Source organism: Arachis hypogaea, chromosome 19, assembly GCF_003086295.3.
Source record: "Arachis hypogaea cultivar Tifrunner chromosome 19, arahy.Tifrunner.gnm2.J5K5, whole genome shotgun sequence".
In the NCBI taxonomy this organism is placed as follows: Eukaryota; Viridiplantae; Streptophyta; class Magnoliopsida; order Fabales; family Fabaceae; genus Arachis; species Arachis hypogaea.
The window spans coordinates 10518290-10535218 of NC_092054.1; the positions used below are offsets into that span (position 1 = coordinate 10518290).

At 32.5% G+C, this 16929-nt stretch overlaps 2 long non-coding RNA genes across 2 annotated transcripts; both read left to right on the forward strand.

The window, feature by feature from the left end:
- The first annotated feature begins 10673 nt into the window (after positions 1-10673).
- Positions 10674-12430, forward strand: LOC140181846 (uncharacterized). Its single transcript, XR_011877389.1, has 2 exons — positions 10674-11017; positions 12227-12430. It is a non-coding gene; the product is annotated as an uncharacterized lncRNA (long non-coding RNA).
- Positions 12431-14411: 1981 nt separating this feature from the next.
- Positions 14412-15195, forward strand: LOC112777667 (uncharacterized). Its single transcript, XR_011877971.1, has 3 exons — positions 14412-14505; positions 14617-14808; positions 14903-15195. It is a non-coding gene; the product is annotated as an uncharacterized lncRNA (long non-coding RNA).
- Positions 15196-16929: the final 1734 nt, after the last annotated feature.

Consider the following 16929-nt stretch of genomic DNA (forward strand, 5'->3'; position numbering starts at 1 on the left):
TGGCTTATGAATGATATCTGAGATACGAGTTTCCCTGGGTAACAGAACCGTGGCTCACCACCACGTGTTCCAGGTTGAATCTCGATACTCTATTGACCCTACGTCGTAAGGGTGACCGGGCACGTATAAATTTCCGGGTATGGATAGCCCCCAGTGAGTGATTTGAATGTTATATGAATGTGAAATCTATGCATAGACTCATGGGGATGCGCGACGGGGGACAGTCTAAGGTTTTCGGACTTGTCGGGTTGGCTGGATAACCGACAGATGAGCCTCATCAGCCATAGGACAGGCATGCATCATGTGCATTTGTTTGTGTGATTGCTATGCGTTATTTGGGATTGCCTAATTGAACATATATGTCCTGTTACCTGCTATTCTTGCTTTTTGCACTATCTGCTTATTACTTGTGCGTGAATTTCTTTGGTTGCTTGTCTCTGGTGAATTTATGGAAGACGGAGGGACGGAGGAATGGTGAATTGGTTGAGTGTTAGGTGTTAGGTTTAAGGTAAGTGATTATAGTGTACTTAGAACACCTACCCTTATTTATGGCTTTTACTTAGAAATTAAGTTCTGTAATTGTGATAACGGAGTTCTAGGATTGCCTCTGGCATTCCCAGGACCTTATTTATTATATGTGTGGCATCTTTACCATGCTAAGAACCTCCGGTTCTCATCCCATACTGTGTTGTTGTTTTCAGATGCAGGTCGAGAGGCTCCTCGCTAGGCGTCTGGATTTTTTGAAGCGGAGTAGTCTGGGATATTTTGGGTTTTCTGTTTATTTATATATGTATATATGTACTTAGCTTGCTCTCCAAGAAAGTTGTCTATTTTGTTCCTCTTAGAGGTTATAGGAGAGTTAGGATTTTGTTTCTGTATTTTTGGGTATTTTGGGATATATTCTCCGGCCAACCTTGGCTTCGCAGGTTGAGTCAGGAGCTAATTTCACTGTATTCTTGGTACTCTTGTTACTCTTTCGTCTACTCTTATCTTGAACCTTTAGCTTTCTTAGCACGCCAATAATTCATTTCCTCGAGCGATGCCCTTTTTATTTTTCGAAATTTGTTTACCCATTTTCCAAGACTCCTAGTATATTTTATCATTTGTTATATAATATTATATATTTTATTTTAGAGGTCGTAGCGCCTTGCTGCCTCTGTGTTACATCCTAGATGTAAGGCTCTGTGTGGTAGGGTGTTACACGAAACAAATGGGTCAAGCCATTATGCTTTTTGTTTAACCTTATTTATTCAAGTTTCTATTTCATCAATTAATAATTCTGAATATATCTCAATTACATCTCCTATTGATTCATTCTACAAATAAAATTCTTATTTGATTTTCTTTTTCATTGCCAAGTTGATTCTTTTTATAAATTAAGAAAAAGTATGAAAAGATAATGATATTAGTGTACAATGTGTATAATAGAGATAAAAAAGAAATTTGATTCAAATGATAATTAAGTTAATTAATTTTTAATAATTTTTAATTTTAAATTAAGAAAAATAAGGATTTGCAACCGCGATAGTTACATATACTCCAAACCCTCCTTTCCGCATGTGACGTGACTTCTTCAGGTACCTTCTTCTCCTACAGTCTTTTCCCTTCTCACCAGTGAAAGCTCTGCCAGCAACATTAACCGTCGCCATCCAGAGGACCGATCAACGCCGTACTACGCCCTGCGAACATACAAGTCGCACACTTACGAGTCGCGCACTGTGTGTCATTTGGGCAGCTTCCCAACATGCGGCCGTGCGGCCCCCTCCCGCAGCCAGGGATTCGTTTTCATCAGCCAGAGAGTTCACTGTGATTCAACGTGCGGTCGTGCGGCCCCCTTCGCAGATCCATCTGCAGCCGCACCCATGATTTCCAAATAAGGAAAGCCAACGTAGAATCCAAATCATTATTGGTAGTATATCTACAAAGTGTCAAGTGTTAAAAATTATACCAAGAGTAAGCTTAAAACTTCATCTTCCATGGTCAATTAACTAACTCATCTTCAAATTTTTAACCCAAGTTCAAAAAAAAAAAAAAGAAACTATTCACTATTCTTTTTTTTTCTTTTCTACTTCTTTTCCTTAGTTGTTTCATGCCTTGACTTCACTTCACTTCTTCTCAAGTTTCTACCATCCCAACAATAATTTTGACATTTTAATTCCAAAAAATATCAAATATGTTGGATGGTCAATTTACTGTGTATGCAGATGGTTATTTTAATTCTTAATTGGATGATTATTTTATTCGACTCGATTTAACTATATACAATTAACAAATGCTGGATAGTCATTTCACTAGATAGTCATATGATTATTTTAATAACTACATGGATGGTTGTTTGATGGCCGGTGAGAGAGCTTCTAACGCCGGAGAGGTGGGATGATTGATGAGAGTAGGATAGCTGACGGTTGGAGGGGAACGAAGTGGGTGTTTTAGTAATTTTTTTTGGTAAATTAGGGTTGAGACTTGAGATGGTTAATTTTTAGGATAAGTACGATTTTGGTCCCCAACGTAGAGGCTGGAAATTTATTTCGTCCCCGGCCTTTTTTTTGCTACAAAATGGTCCCTAAGGTTTCAGTTTGTTTTAAAATCGTCCTTCGGACGAAAATACCCTCCCCTCCCATCTTCTTCTTCAACACCCCTCTTCTTCCTCAACATTAACGGAAGCAGAAGCAGATGCACAAACGCATAAAAAAAAGGCAACAATGATCAGCAGAACAACAACAACAATTATCATCATGGTCATCATCATCATCATCATCATCATCAGAACCATCAACAAAATTGAAAATCAAAAGAACCATCAACCAAAAACAGAACATCAAGTAGAAGCTGAAGAACAGCAGAAGTAATTTTCAGCAATTCAATAACAGAAGCTCAATAACAACAACAATTCAGCAGCAATTTTCAGCAATTCAATACCCTAAAATCAACTAACAGAAAATTAAAATCCAGCTAAACTAATCCAGAATCAAATCAAGCATCTAACACTAACCAAAAACAGAAATTGAAAGCAAAATGATAACTGGATTATGAAAATAGAAAACAGAAAAGAGGGGACAGGGAAGGCAGTGGTGGAGCGCCGGTGGTCTGGGCATGACAGGAAGGGGCTGGAGGGAGGGTAACGGGCGGCGGTGAGCTCTGATTCCTTCTGTGACAGGGATTGAGGGAGGGGAAGCAGGGAGGCTCGCTGGTGGCGGTGAAGCAGGGGAGGCTCGCCGGCGGTGAGGCAGCGGGAAGAAGAAGAAGAAAAAGCAGCGGGCGGCGGGCGGCGGTGCGGCGGCATGGCGTCCCTCTTCTCTCCCCCCTCCACCCTCCCCCCTTTCTCGGCCCCCCTTTCTTTCTTTCTCTCCCCACCCACCCCGCTTCTCTGTATCCCCATTTCTTTCTTTTTTTTATTTTATATTTATTTTATTTTAAAATTTTTTTAATGAGGGGTAATTTGTAATAAAAAAATAAAGAAGGGCGGCGGTGCGGCGGCGGGAAGAAGAAGAAGAAGCAGCGGGCGGCAGGCAGCGGTGCGGCGGCATGGCATCGAAGAAGAAGAAGAAGCAGCGGGCGACGGGCGGCGGTGCGGCGGCGGGAAGAAGAAGCGGGCGGCGGGCGGCGGTGCGGCGGCGTGGCATCCCTCTTCTCTGCCCCCTCCACCCTCCCCCTTTTCTCGCCCCCTTTCTTTCTTTCTCTCCCCACCCACCCCGCTTCTCTGTATCCCCCTTTCTTTCTTTTTTTATTTTATATTTATTTTATTTTAAAATTTTTTTAATGAGGGGGTAATTTGGTAATAAAAAAAATAAAATTAGTAAAAAGGACAATTTTAAAACAAACTGAAATCTTGGGGACCATTTTGTAGCGAAAAAAAGGCCGAGGACGAAACAAATTTTCGACCTCTACGTTAGGGACCAAAATCGTACATATCCCTTAGTTTTTTGAAATAAATGTTTAGATTTCTTTTTTTTCTTGTATTGGACCAAATTTAAAGTCCATTATACACATTATCAAGATTTTTCATTGTCTCCCTAACAGAATTCATTAAATAAACTTCTAATGAATTCTATTATCTTTTTTCAAATAATCTTGTATATGGATAATTCATTCTTTAAATGAATACATATGCAGTCATTGTCAATATAGAAAAGAATCATCATTACATAAGATATGTATGTATGTGTGTATCACAAACTTTATATTAGTATCTCAATTGGAATAGCTGTATTTGAAAATAATCAATTAAATATCTTTAATTGAATAACTATTTTCTTATCATTGGGTATTTCCATTATTTATTGTATTGGTTGTCCACAATGGAGTTTTTGTATTCATTTCCACAATAAATGAATATATTACTACTTTTGCCATAAACAAAAAATTATTTAGGTGTGTTTAAGGTTCAAGATTAAGATTTAAGATGTAAGATTTAAGATAAATTATCGCTGAATTCATTATCCTGAGACTTATTGAATGATTTGAGAGTAATTTTTTTTGTGTTATTTTTTAAATAAGTGATTTCAAAAGCAAGTAATTTGCCTCTAAATTCATTATAAGTCATTTGACAGTGCCACTGCTTTTATCTATGACTATGGCTTTTGTTTTCTACTCTTTCGTGAGACTTCTCAGTATTTTCCTCACTAGCACAGGTTCAGGTTGGGTAATCTCCATAGCATCTAAGTCATTGATGATGACAGTGAATCTTTCGAACATTTCGTCAATAGATTCTCCTTCTTTCATAGAGAACATTTCGTACTCTTTGCACAGTATGTCTATTCTGGTTTGTTTTACTTGAGCAGTGCCTTTGTGTGTGACTTGGAGTTTGTCCCATATTTCCTTTGCCATTTTGCATCTTGATACTTTTTAGTATTCTTTGAAACTGATTACACAGTTGAGCATGTTGATAGTTTTGGCTTTGAGCTCTATCTTCCTCATCATTCCATTCGACCTCAGCCTTGGGAACAACTACACTATCAGCTCCTGTATTGGTTGGAACTTGGGGACCGTTCAATATGATCTTCCATATGTTGTAATCTACTGATTGAACAAAGATCTTCATTCTCTCCTTCTAATAGCTGTAATTCTTTCCATTGAAGAACGGAGGTCTGTTGTTGGATTGTCCTTCTGTCAAAGTATAGACCACCACATTGGAATCATTGTTGTTTGCCATCATAATCTTTCCTCCAAGCTGCAAAGCTTGATCTCTTTGAGACCAAGCTCAGATATCAATTGATGATTATCAGTGATTAAGAGAGGGGGGTTGAATCTTAGCCTCCTTTTCTTCAGAATATTACTTTTGCCTTTTCAATGGAACTTAGGAGATATTTTTGTTTTTGTCTCGTATTGAGTTGAGAAACACTTTCTTTTTGTCTTCTAAATAACAGAAACAAAAAAAGAGTAGAGAAGAAGGAGTGATACCCAGATGTATCCTAGTTCAGCTACCTAGTGCAATGTAGCCTACATCTAGTCTCCATCACAATTATGATGGAATTTCACTAACTTTTTCACAAGATTACAAACACCAATTTTTTCCTAGGATCTACCCAATCCTATCTGGGACAAATCCAGATTCTAACTCAATCTGAATTTGACTAGGACTCAACTTAGCTTTCAACAGCCAAGTGCTAACCCAACTTGCAAGGAAATTCCCACAGGATCATGAAACAAAACATAAAGATGTACAAATCTGAAACATCTTATAGCTTTTTCTCCAAGTTTAACTCACTATCTTTTACCTCTCATTGACTTTTTCTTACAAATCTCACCATGTTTATCTTTTTCAATGAGACTCAGACAGACAAAATTGAGAAAAAGAAATACAACGTGAACACCATGAAGGAGAAGAACTCAACCAGTTTAGGTAGCTATGAGAACTGAATTCTGTGCTTTGTTCTTACTCTCTTACCTTCGACCCTTGGCCGTTCACCCTTATTATAGAAGAGTGAAGCTTCCAAGGTTGAAGCAAGCTTCAAGACCCATATTGTCTTCTTCTCCTTCATCAGAGCTTGCAGCGACTTTGTCAATGATGAGAGAGAGATCCGAATTTGTTGCATGCAACTTACCCCTTCTCTCTCATCCTTTTTCTTCAAATTTATTCAATCTTGACCATAGAGCTTTGTTTGGCCCCAAGTTTATATTTAGACCGTGGATCTTCTACTGTCTGGATTTGACTTTGATTTCTCCATGGTTGCTTGATTTGTGCTTGAGACTTTGTGATTTTCTTCTTGATTCTTTGGTGTAGCACAAATGAGGGAAGATATCTTTTGATGTGCTCTGACCAAAATGAGACTGGCTTCTTAGTTGTAGCCCAACTTCTTGCTTGGATTAGGAAACAAGCTTTTTGTCTTTCACCATTACCTAGCTTCAATGCTTTCCATTTCCTTCTTTCTTCTTTGTTGAGTGAGTGACGTGATCGAAGAGAAGGAGAGAGGAGAGAGAAGAGAGAATTTGGTTTTCGGTGGAAACTAAGTAGAATTAAAGTGAATTGAACTTGGATTTCAAGTTTCTTAGAATGTGGGTGTTGGTGACTTGATTAAAGTGTAATGAATTCTGAATGTGATCACCAAATGGACTTGTATTGGGCCAACACATTCTTGTTTCATTTTCTTAATTCATGTCGGCTTGTTTATTTGTTTCATGGGTCCTAGATGATTAATTATTTTTGGTTCAATTACTCTGCAGGTCCTTATAGTTTCACCAAAATTTCAATTAGGTCCCTATACTTTTTTTCTTTTCAATTGGGTCCCTTTACATTTTTTTTCAATTTAGTCCCTATTTACGTTAAACGTAAAAAAAATATTAGTAAATTGTAAAATTACTTGTATACCCTTAGGGACCCAATTGAAAAGAAAAAAAAATTATAGAGACCTAATTAAAAATTCGGTGAAACTATAAATATTCAATGAAAACTATTCATATAATCTTTTTTATTTTGTTACTGTTATTTTTTTTGCTTATTTATATACAAATTGTATAAAAAATCCCTTTTATCTGTTTGTAGCTTCTTTTTATATCATACGACAGTAGCAGCCAAAATTTTAATCTCAGTATTGAACATAACGGCATAACTTTATTAGCCATATTAGGAATTTATAGGATCACTTCTCAAATCTCAACACAGTTCAATAACTACAACATTTAATCAATGGATCGGTTTTCACCCACAATAGTTCAAATTTTTGTTAAACAAATAGATATAACATACTCAATCAACTAAAAAAGAAGAAATTATCTCTATATATTTGAATAATAAGTATAATCTACTACACTACAACAAATTTAAACAATAATGATTTAAAAAACCAAACATGATTTACTTATACAATTCGAACAATTTCAAAACAGAACACTTATACTGATTATCTAGGTAGAATATTTGATGTTGGCTCTTCTTTGATCTTTCTTCCAACTGAAAATGCAGGATGATTAGGAATAGAAAGTGTCATTGTCTCACATGCTAGCATAACAACTACTGTGTCTATCTTCTTGTACACACAATAAACTAGTATGTAACCTTAGATTTTCAAAGCCAACTAAGCTCTCAATTCACATCTATAATCTGATTATACTACAAACTCTACAAGAACATAAAATTCTCCTTCTTTTCCTCCTAAATCCATCTGAACTCTGAAGCATTCATCTTTCATATTCATATTCAAATAATAAAATCTGACCATTCAGAGATGAAGGAAGCATGGTCCATTGACTCCCCGAGGACATCGTCATGCTTAGAATGCTTCTCTTTCCCACCCACCAAACTCCCTGAGTTCCCAACTGCGGTAGTCCGTAGTGGCACGTCAATTAAAACAACGCTCTCGACACCAATCTTATCACCTTCACCAATTCTTACATTGCCGAGAATTGTGACACCGGCACCAATCAGCACACCATCACCAATCTTGGGGTTCCTGTCCCCACCAATCTTACCAGTACCATCGAGGGTCACATGGTGCAGAATGGAGACATTGTTGCCAATCACTGCAGTCTCTCCAACCACCAAATTTAAACACAAGCAGAAAACTGGAATATAAATATATATACCAAATTTGAACAATTGGTGATAAAAATGAAAAACTCTGAAAGTAAAGTAGAAATGAAGAACAAATTCACAATTTGAGAAACAAACAAAAGTTACAAACAATTAAGTAAAACTGAAACTGAATTACAAATTCACACAACTTAAAAATTCACAGCTTGAGAGACAGGATTTGAAAACAACTAGAAAAAACTGAAATTGAAGCACAAATTCACGCAATTTGAGAACATAATAATAATAGTAATCAATTTTAATGTCACTTGTTTTGGCAGATCGAGTACAGGCGGATTGAGGAGAGGCACAGTGCGGCAAGGCGCGGTAAGGGCTGCGACGAGCAAACAGTGCTCCGCAGAGCAGCGCAGAGAGAAGGAGGCGACAGACGGACGACCACCAAGCGTCCGCCACGGACGACGATGGATATGGATGAAGACAACGGACCGACGGAGGAGAAACGAGAGCACACGATCTTCAGATAGCAACTGGCTAGGGTTTTTTTTTCTTTTGGGGCAAAATGTTAAGGGTGTTTTTGGTATTTTGAAAAAATAGATGTATGTTTAACTAGTTATTTTAATCCAATTATGAGAATATTTGTTTTTTAAACAGAATATTCTGTTATCGTAAATGTTATTCTTATGGCAGAGACTTAATTGAAAAAATTTAACGTACAGGAACCCAATTGAAAAGAAAAAAGGTACAGGAACTTAATTAAAAATTCGGTAAAACTATAAGGACTTGCGAAATAATTAAACCATTATTTTTCTGCACACCAAACCAAACTCAATAACAAATAATTTGATAAATACATAATAATGTTTGTTCTTCACTTGCATTAATTTTCCAAATTCAACAATAATAATTATTTTTTAAAATTTAATTAATGTTAGTGTATCAATATTCGTTAACATGCTTATTGATTAAATACTTTTATATAAATTAAATTTAATAAAAATCAATATATTGGTACAATAGTATAAATTAGATTTAAAATAAAAAATATTAATGAATAATTATTTTATTCTACTCTTTACAAATAAAAGTTAATATTTTTTATAGTAAATATTTACAAATTTAATAAATATACACGTCAATATATATTGGTACACTAGTATTAATTAATTTTAAAATAAATAATATTCGTTAGAACATAAAGATATTAATAAATACAATTAAAAATATTAATGAGTACTATAAAAAATATAAAAGAGTAGTTATTTTATTATGCTCATTAATATTTTTTATAGTATAATAAATATTTAAATATGGTATAAAATAAAAGAATAAAATAAATATAATAAAAAAACAGGAATAAAAAATAGTTAAGAGTATAATGTAAAAAAATTATATTTGAAAATAAAGATTTTTTTTTATTTTGTAATGAAAAAATTCCTGAAATGTTAACGTTGATAACTTTGAGAATTTAATTGTGATGGCAAGAGTGTAACTTTAAAACCAAAAAAACGTTTTTAATGTGTGGGTCTTATTGGTACCTTCAAAAAATAAAAAAAAATTACATTGAAAAAAATAAAACAATCTAGTATTTGGAAATGAAATAATTAAAAAAAAATAAATTCCTAACTTTTTAATTTAAGATACATGAGTTCTTGACTAATTAAAAATATAAAAACGTCTCTAACTTTTTAAAATACAAGATATTTAAGTTTTTCTGTCTAAAATATATAAAGATAAATTAATCTCTTAGAAAAATTTAAATGTCTCGTATTTTAGAAGGTTAGAAATATTTTAGTATTTTTAATTAGTCAAAGACTTATGTATCTTCGAGATAAAAATCAAGACCTATTTATCATTTACTCTAATTTTAAATGTTCCATGTCAAAAGAAAAAATTAAATGTTACGAATTTTGAACAAAATTATTAACATTATTTAGATTAATATATATATACTATTGTATAGAGTAAAATTTAATAGTGCAGTGATAGTAAAAAGAGTTACTATTCTTTATGTATTAAGGTTTACATTTCTCTACATATATTTATATTATTTATATTTTTTATTTAATTTAGAGTTTTTTTTACATTTTTTAAAGATTAATTTTAACATTTATAATCATATAAAAAATACTTTAATATTATTTATGATAATATTATTTTTTTCTAATTTTATTTAGTTGTTTTTCAATTATTTTTTAATTAATTTTTATCTCTATTATTATATAAAAATATTTTAATATATTTTAAATTCACATAACAAAATTGTTAGTGAAATTAACTTATATTATTTTATGTTATATTTTTTAATGATATAAAATATAAAAATATAACTTTATAAGACCTAAATTTTCGAAAATTAATTTAATAAAATAAATTTTATTATTATTATTATTATTATTATTATTATTATTATTATCACTCATCTTGTTATTACAATTATATAAATTTGTTTAGTTACATTAAGTAAAGTTTCTTAGCTATATATATATACATAACCATTCATTGTAATAATTGGCCATTTATAAATCATTTATCATCACCAGCGAATCATACACAAAAGGAAAAGAAGATTAGGAAACGTGGCTTAGTGCATATATATGTATGTGTATAAACATGACACATACTTGCTTTCATTAATTGAGTATGCCACCTAATAAAATTTATACCACAAACTCCCATTAATCATAACACTCATCTTTTTCATTCATTCATACTTGTTACAGGAAAGAAAAAGAAAGAAAGCACCGAGAGAGAAAGAAAACCGTGAGAGAGAATGAGAGAAACTATGGCACCGTGAAATTCATGGTTTTAATTTCTTGAGATTCGTAACTCTAATTAAAAATCTAATTCGGTAAAAGTGTTCATATCTTCCTCCTTTATGTGTTGGCGTTATTTTTGTCCGGTGGAAGTCGACAGTGACGTAGCTTTCCTACCCCTTGAGCTTGGCCAACTGGAGTTCTACGAGGCATGGAGGTTCCGGACGTTTTTCCTTTCAGCAGCTCGGTCAAAAAGTTTCTCTAAAGTTTTCGTTGATTTTGATTTCGTATGAAGGTAGGGGATTTATTTTTAAAGATAAACGTTTTTAATTTAGAATGCCTACAAAATAAATTGAATAATTGCAAATATATCTATACATATATATATATATATATATATATATTAATAATAGTAATGTTATTGAGTATGGATTATTGCTGTGAATGCGACTGTTTTCTAATTATTAAGAATTTCGCTGATTTGAGAATTGTTGAGAAAAAGGCTGGTGAATTGTTGAGGAATAGGGAATCCGTAAGGGTGGTTTAGACCGAATTTTAGAGAAAATGCCGCCGAAATTTTATAAAATCTGAGGTTTTATTTGAAAAGTTATTTTAAAAGATTTGGTTTTAGAAAATTAAATTATTTAAAATATATTTAGTTAAGAAAAGATTTACTCTATTTTAAGGTTTGATTTATTAAGAAAAATATAATGTTTTAAACCCAATCTTTTAAGGAGAGATTTTGTTTTAAGTAAAGATTTGAGCTCGGTTTATTAAGAAAAAGAATCTCTGCCACAGGAGAGCAGAGAACAAGGATTTAAAGAATATATTAATTAATGAAGTGTCTACCACAGGAGAGCAAATGTGACATTGTTTGGGCCTTAGTGCCAAATGTAAAGTGGGGACGCCCACACATACACTGAGAACTGTTTTCCAGATGTACGCTTATTGATTTGGAAAGTCACACTGATGCGGCCTAGCCGTACGACTTATAAGCACACTGATGCATCTGGAAAGCCATACCTGGGACTTGTGCCTGGGTAACCGACACATGAGCTCATGGCCTGCGTTAGGGATAGACATGCATCATGTTGTTTGCACATTTGTATTTGATTGCGCTTGCTTGTCTTATTACTTTGTGATTGTATTGTTTGTCTTGTTGTGACTTGCTTGTACTTTGAATTGAATCTCTTGCTTGCACTACTTGTTTGTGAGAGTATTTAAGTGATTACGAGTTGACATTTGACTGAGGATTAATATGTGGTTGAGAGACAGAAAGTGTGACTAATTTTATATTTAAGTTTTGTTTTGAGTTAAGAGATTTTAAAAGGAGGTAATTAATTATCTAAAGTAGAACCAAGAGTATTTTCAAAGGGTTTGATAAAAATATATTTTTATTGAGTAAAGTTAATTATTTGCATTTTATTCCATTACTTTTACGGCATTCCCATTCCCTATTGAGAACGTGTGGTTTGTTCTCACTCCAAATCTTCCACCCTTTCAGTGACAGGTTTGAAGATTCAATAAGAAGCTGCAGACGATTAGTAGATTTACTTGTGATTCCTGTTGTTTTTATAGAGTTCCCTCGTTCTTGTTGCTTTAGCTTTTATTTTATCCAGAGGGATATGTATTGTATTTGAGTTTTACATTGAATCTAATTGTATAGCATCTATTATTATTAATAATTAAGTGATTATTATTATTTGAAGATCTTTTGTTATGTGAATTTAATTACTAAAATCTTTTTCTGAAATTTTCTTAAAAACTGAAACACGACATCGACGTAAAGGTTCAATAGTAAATTTATAATAAAGGAAATCAGGTCCGTAATGCCTTACTTTTGGTACGATCATGACGTGCTAAAAGTTAGGGTGTTACAAACTTACTGTCACATAAATACTTAATAAAATAAATTAATTAAAAAAATATTTAAAAATGTATAATTTTATATTTTATTAGATATAAAACTATAAAAAAATTATAAAAATTAAGATAATTCTTTTATTTGACAAGTATTTATTAATTTTTTTAATAAAAAAATTAATTATAATTATATCTATTATTAAATATATAGCATTATATTTGATTACACAAGATTTTAATTTTTGGCCCCTCCACTCTTAGATTCTTGGATCCGTTTCTGTAACATATACATAATGTATCTTCTATATTTTAATTGAATTAAGTTGATAGTGACAAAAAATTTGAATTAAGTTGATTATTAAATAATGATAAAAAATAATAAATTATGATGACTACATATTAATACATTATAAGAAAGTTTTAAAATAGCAACCGATTTTAGCGAACAACAAAATTGGTCACTATTAGTGACCGATTTTGTGACCAACTAAACTTTTCAAGGATTTAAAAAAAATCGGTTGCTAAATTGGTCGCTAAATTTCAATTAGCGATTGATTTAGTGACCATCCATTCTTACTTGCTAATTAGTCGCTAAAATAAAAATTAGTGACTGATTTAGCTACCGAGGACAAAGCCAATCTAGTTGGTTGCTAAAATCGGTCACTATTTTTTTAACTTAGCGACCGAACTAGCAACCAACAAAAAAAAAAAACTTTTAGGGTATGTTGGTGGCTAAATCGGTTGCTATTTTTAATTTAGCAACCGATTTTGCAAACAATATAAAAATAAGCTTAATGGTGGTTGGTCATTAAATCGGTCGCTAAGAAGTTGGTCACTAAATCGGTTGCCAAGTGTTTAAGATAGCGACCGATTGAGCGACCAACTGTAAAATGTTGGTTTTAAAGTATTCGGTCGCTAAATTGGTTGCTATTTTATATTTTAGTGACCAAATTAGCAACCAACTTTAAAATATGTTGATAAAATAGTTGGTCGCTAATTCGATTCCTAAGATAATAGTCACTAAATCGGTTGCTAAGGATTAATATAGCGACCAATTTTAGTGACCAACTATAAAATCTTAGCATTAGAGCAGTTGGTCACCGAATTTGCGACCAACTAAAAAATAAAAGTTACAAATTAATTAGTTGCTAAATTGGTCACTAATTTAAATAATAGAAAGTAACCCTAACCCTAAGCTCTCTCCTCACCCAGCGTCCCTCTCGCGCCTCCCTCACTCTTTGGCGGAGTGGAGAGAGAAGGCATTTTCCGTTGAGTACTGGTCGGCGCCGTTCTCGTCAGAGACATTCTCGTCGGTATCATCTCTCCTCCTCGAGTCTTTATCGCCGTCTACCCCTCGCCGCGTACTTCTTTTGCTCGTTCCGCCATTGTTGCAGATCGTCGCATCGTTGCTCATAGATCGTCCCGTCCAGATCTACCGTAGCTCGCACCGCGTCGTTGTTTTCTCAACGTCACTTTCTGTGGTAATTTCTTCTCCGGTAACAACAACAATAATCTTCCGGTAAAACTGATTTTCTCCTTCAATAAAAGTACTTTAACTTGAAGGTAGAAGCTACGCTGAGGTGAAACGTGAGTGTTTTCACGGCTTGGCTCTTTTTTTTCTCAGGGAAGACTCCTTACATCTCTCACTTCACTTCAATTGCATTGTCTTCTATCAGGTTTGTTCCTCTGAGTTATTAATGTGCTTTTTTTTTTTAACACTGGAGAAGTTGGGCCTCTGTCATGCATAAAAAATGATGTTCCATTCTCAGGGTTTTTCAGGGCATTCTAGTCTTCTTGCTGTCCTGAATGGTGGTAAATCATGTGAGGATAAGCAAAAAAAAAAAGCAAGAGGAAGCTTCTGCTTCTGAGAATCAATCACAATACCCGTTTCCGGAGCTTTCTTCTTCTGGTCGTCTTGAGGTGACCACTGAGTTCGTTCCTTTTGTTTTAATTTTTGTTTTGTTTTGTTTGATTTGCATTTAGAAGAATTCTGATGGAGTAGCATGTTGAACTTGTATGAGAATTCTTTAGGTGACGGTATTAACTAAACCTACTGTGGATGAACTCGGTCGAGTAATTGAGCAACTGCAGCCAGATTTTGTTTACCTACAAGGTAGACAGCTGGAAGAAAGCGGTGAAATTGGGTCTCTTATATGGGAAGAATTTGACCTGTCTAGTCCAGAAGCATTATGTGCATTGTTTTCTTCAAAATTACCTAATACTGTGAGTGTCATATGAATAGTAATTTTCTTTTATGATTGTTTGACATGGATGGTGTAATGTTTCGTTTCCAACCTATTTTGCGGTGATTTTGTAGGTTTATTTGGAAACTCCTAAGGGAGAAAACTTGGCAGAGGCACTCCACTCTAAGGTCACATTGATAGCAGGCAATCTATAGTAATTTTTTGGTGAGGAGTTTGGTGGCTTTGTTCAAAAATCGGTCGCTAACTGTTAGCAATCGAAGCTACGGTTTTAACGACCACCAAAATCGGTCGCTAACTGTTATTTTAACAAATTAGTGAACTAATCATTAGATTAATTCAACTTAGTTATTTCAATTATATAATCTAACTAATTCTTTTTTTTATATACAAAAAATTTATTTGATTATTTTTTTATTTTTTAATTATGTCTTATGCTTGTGTTTTCCTTTATAAGGATACTCGGAAAAATTATTCGAAAAATTGTGTCAAAATGCCTCATGTTGTTAAGTTTTTACTTATTCAAATGTTTATAAAATATATAATGATAAACTATATTTATACGATATATAATTTAAAAAATAATTAAAATATTACATCAATTAAATTATTATTTAATTTGTAAAATTAAATATAAAATTTAATGTTTTGATGATGTTATTTTTAACTTAAATTTGAATTTTTAGAACATAAAATCATCAACGCATAAGTTTTTCACTTGATTTCACAAATTAAATGATAATTTAATTGATATAATATTTTAATTATTTCTCAAATTATATATTATATAAATATAATTTGTCATTATATATTTTATAATTATCTATTATTTCAGATTCTAAAAAATTCTCTAACATCAAAAGTCTCAATAATAACTTTTTAGATACTAATCAGTCAAATAATGATTTTTAATGAATTTTTAAAAATTGTTTAATATTCCGTTTTACATTCATAAGTTTATAAAAGTAAATTTTCTAGAATTTGAACGAAAACATAAAAGTTATATTTATATTTTTATTTGTTTTTATTTTTTTATATTTTATTTGAATTTAAATTGGGATATTTTTTATTGATATTTATATTTTAAAGTTAATATAGAATAAATAAATATTAACTTAATATATTTACTTTATTAGTATTAAATCGAATCAACTAAATTCGATTTACATGTATATCTGCAAAAGTAGTAAATCGAATTAATTATATTCGATTTACTATTGATATATCATATATAGTAAATCGAGTCAAGTTATTGATATAGCATTACATTAAAAAAATGATTCAATTTATATATATTTACTTTAAGATATACATGTTAGCTAATTCACTTTAAAATATTTGTGTAATATTGATTCTCATTTCATTTATTCACTTAAAATATTTGTGTAATATTAATTCTCATTTCATTTATTTATGTAATTTATCCTTATTTGAATCAAAATGAATATAAATATTAGATAAAATTAAATAAAAATCCACACAAGAATCCAAAAAACCAAGAGAAGTGAATATACTTAAAAATTAAAATTAAAATATATATAACGAACATAATATATATAGTAGCACTGCCTCTTCCCCATAACACATGCAAATCCAAGAACAATAGAAGAACCAACCAAATCCCCAACAAATTGGGTAACACCACTAGAATCTAGGGATGACAACACAATGAATTTAGGTAAATTTTCGCACTATATACCCTATCATACTTTATTCTGTATTAACTTTTATATATACTAAGAGCAGATACATCAAGATCCTAACGAAAACTTGCCGCAGTCAAGCACGAACAGTGACTGCAAGTTTCATGGAGCGAGAGCAGTGATTACCGATTGGGCAGAAGAAGAAGAAGCGCCCTGCCTTCGAAAGTGTGATCTTGGTGTTGCCATCTCTGTGATTTCTTATTGGTTTGCTTGGATTGCAGCCATTGAAGTCGCTTTCGCTCACTTCGTCCAGTTGGTGGAAGCTTGGGGAATACTTGAATGCTTAATTAGTTATTTGCAAACAACAAATTTGGTCATTTTTGTTCCAAGAGTTAGAAAGAAATCGTAATATTTTGGTATATAGGTGGTTATGTCTAACTCTAAGTATGTATCATAAATTTATAATATGAGCTAATCATGTTATATAATATATATTAAAA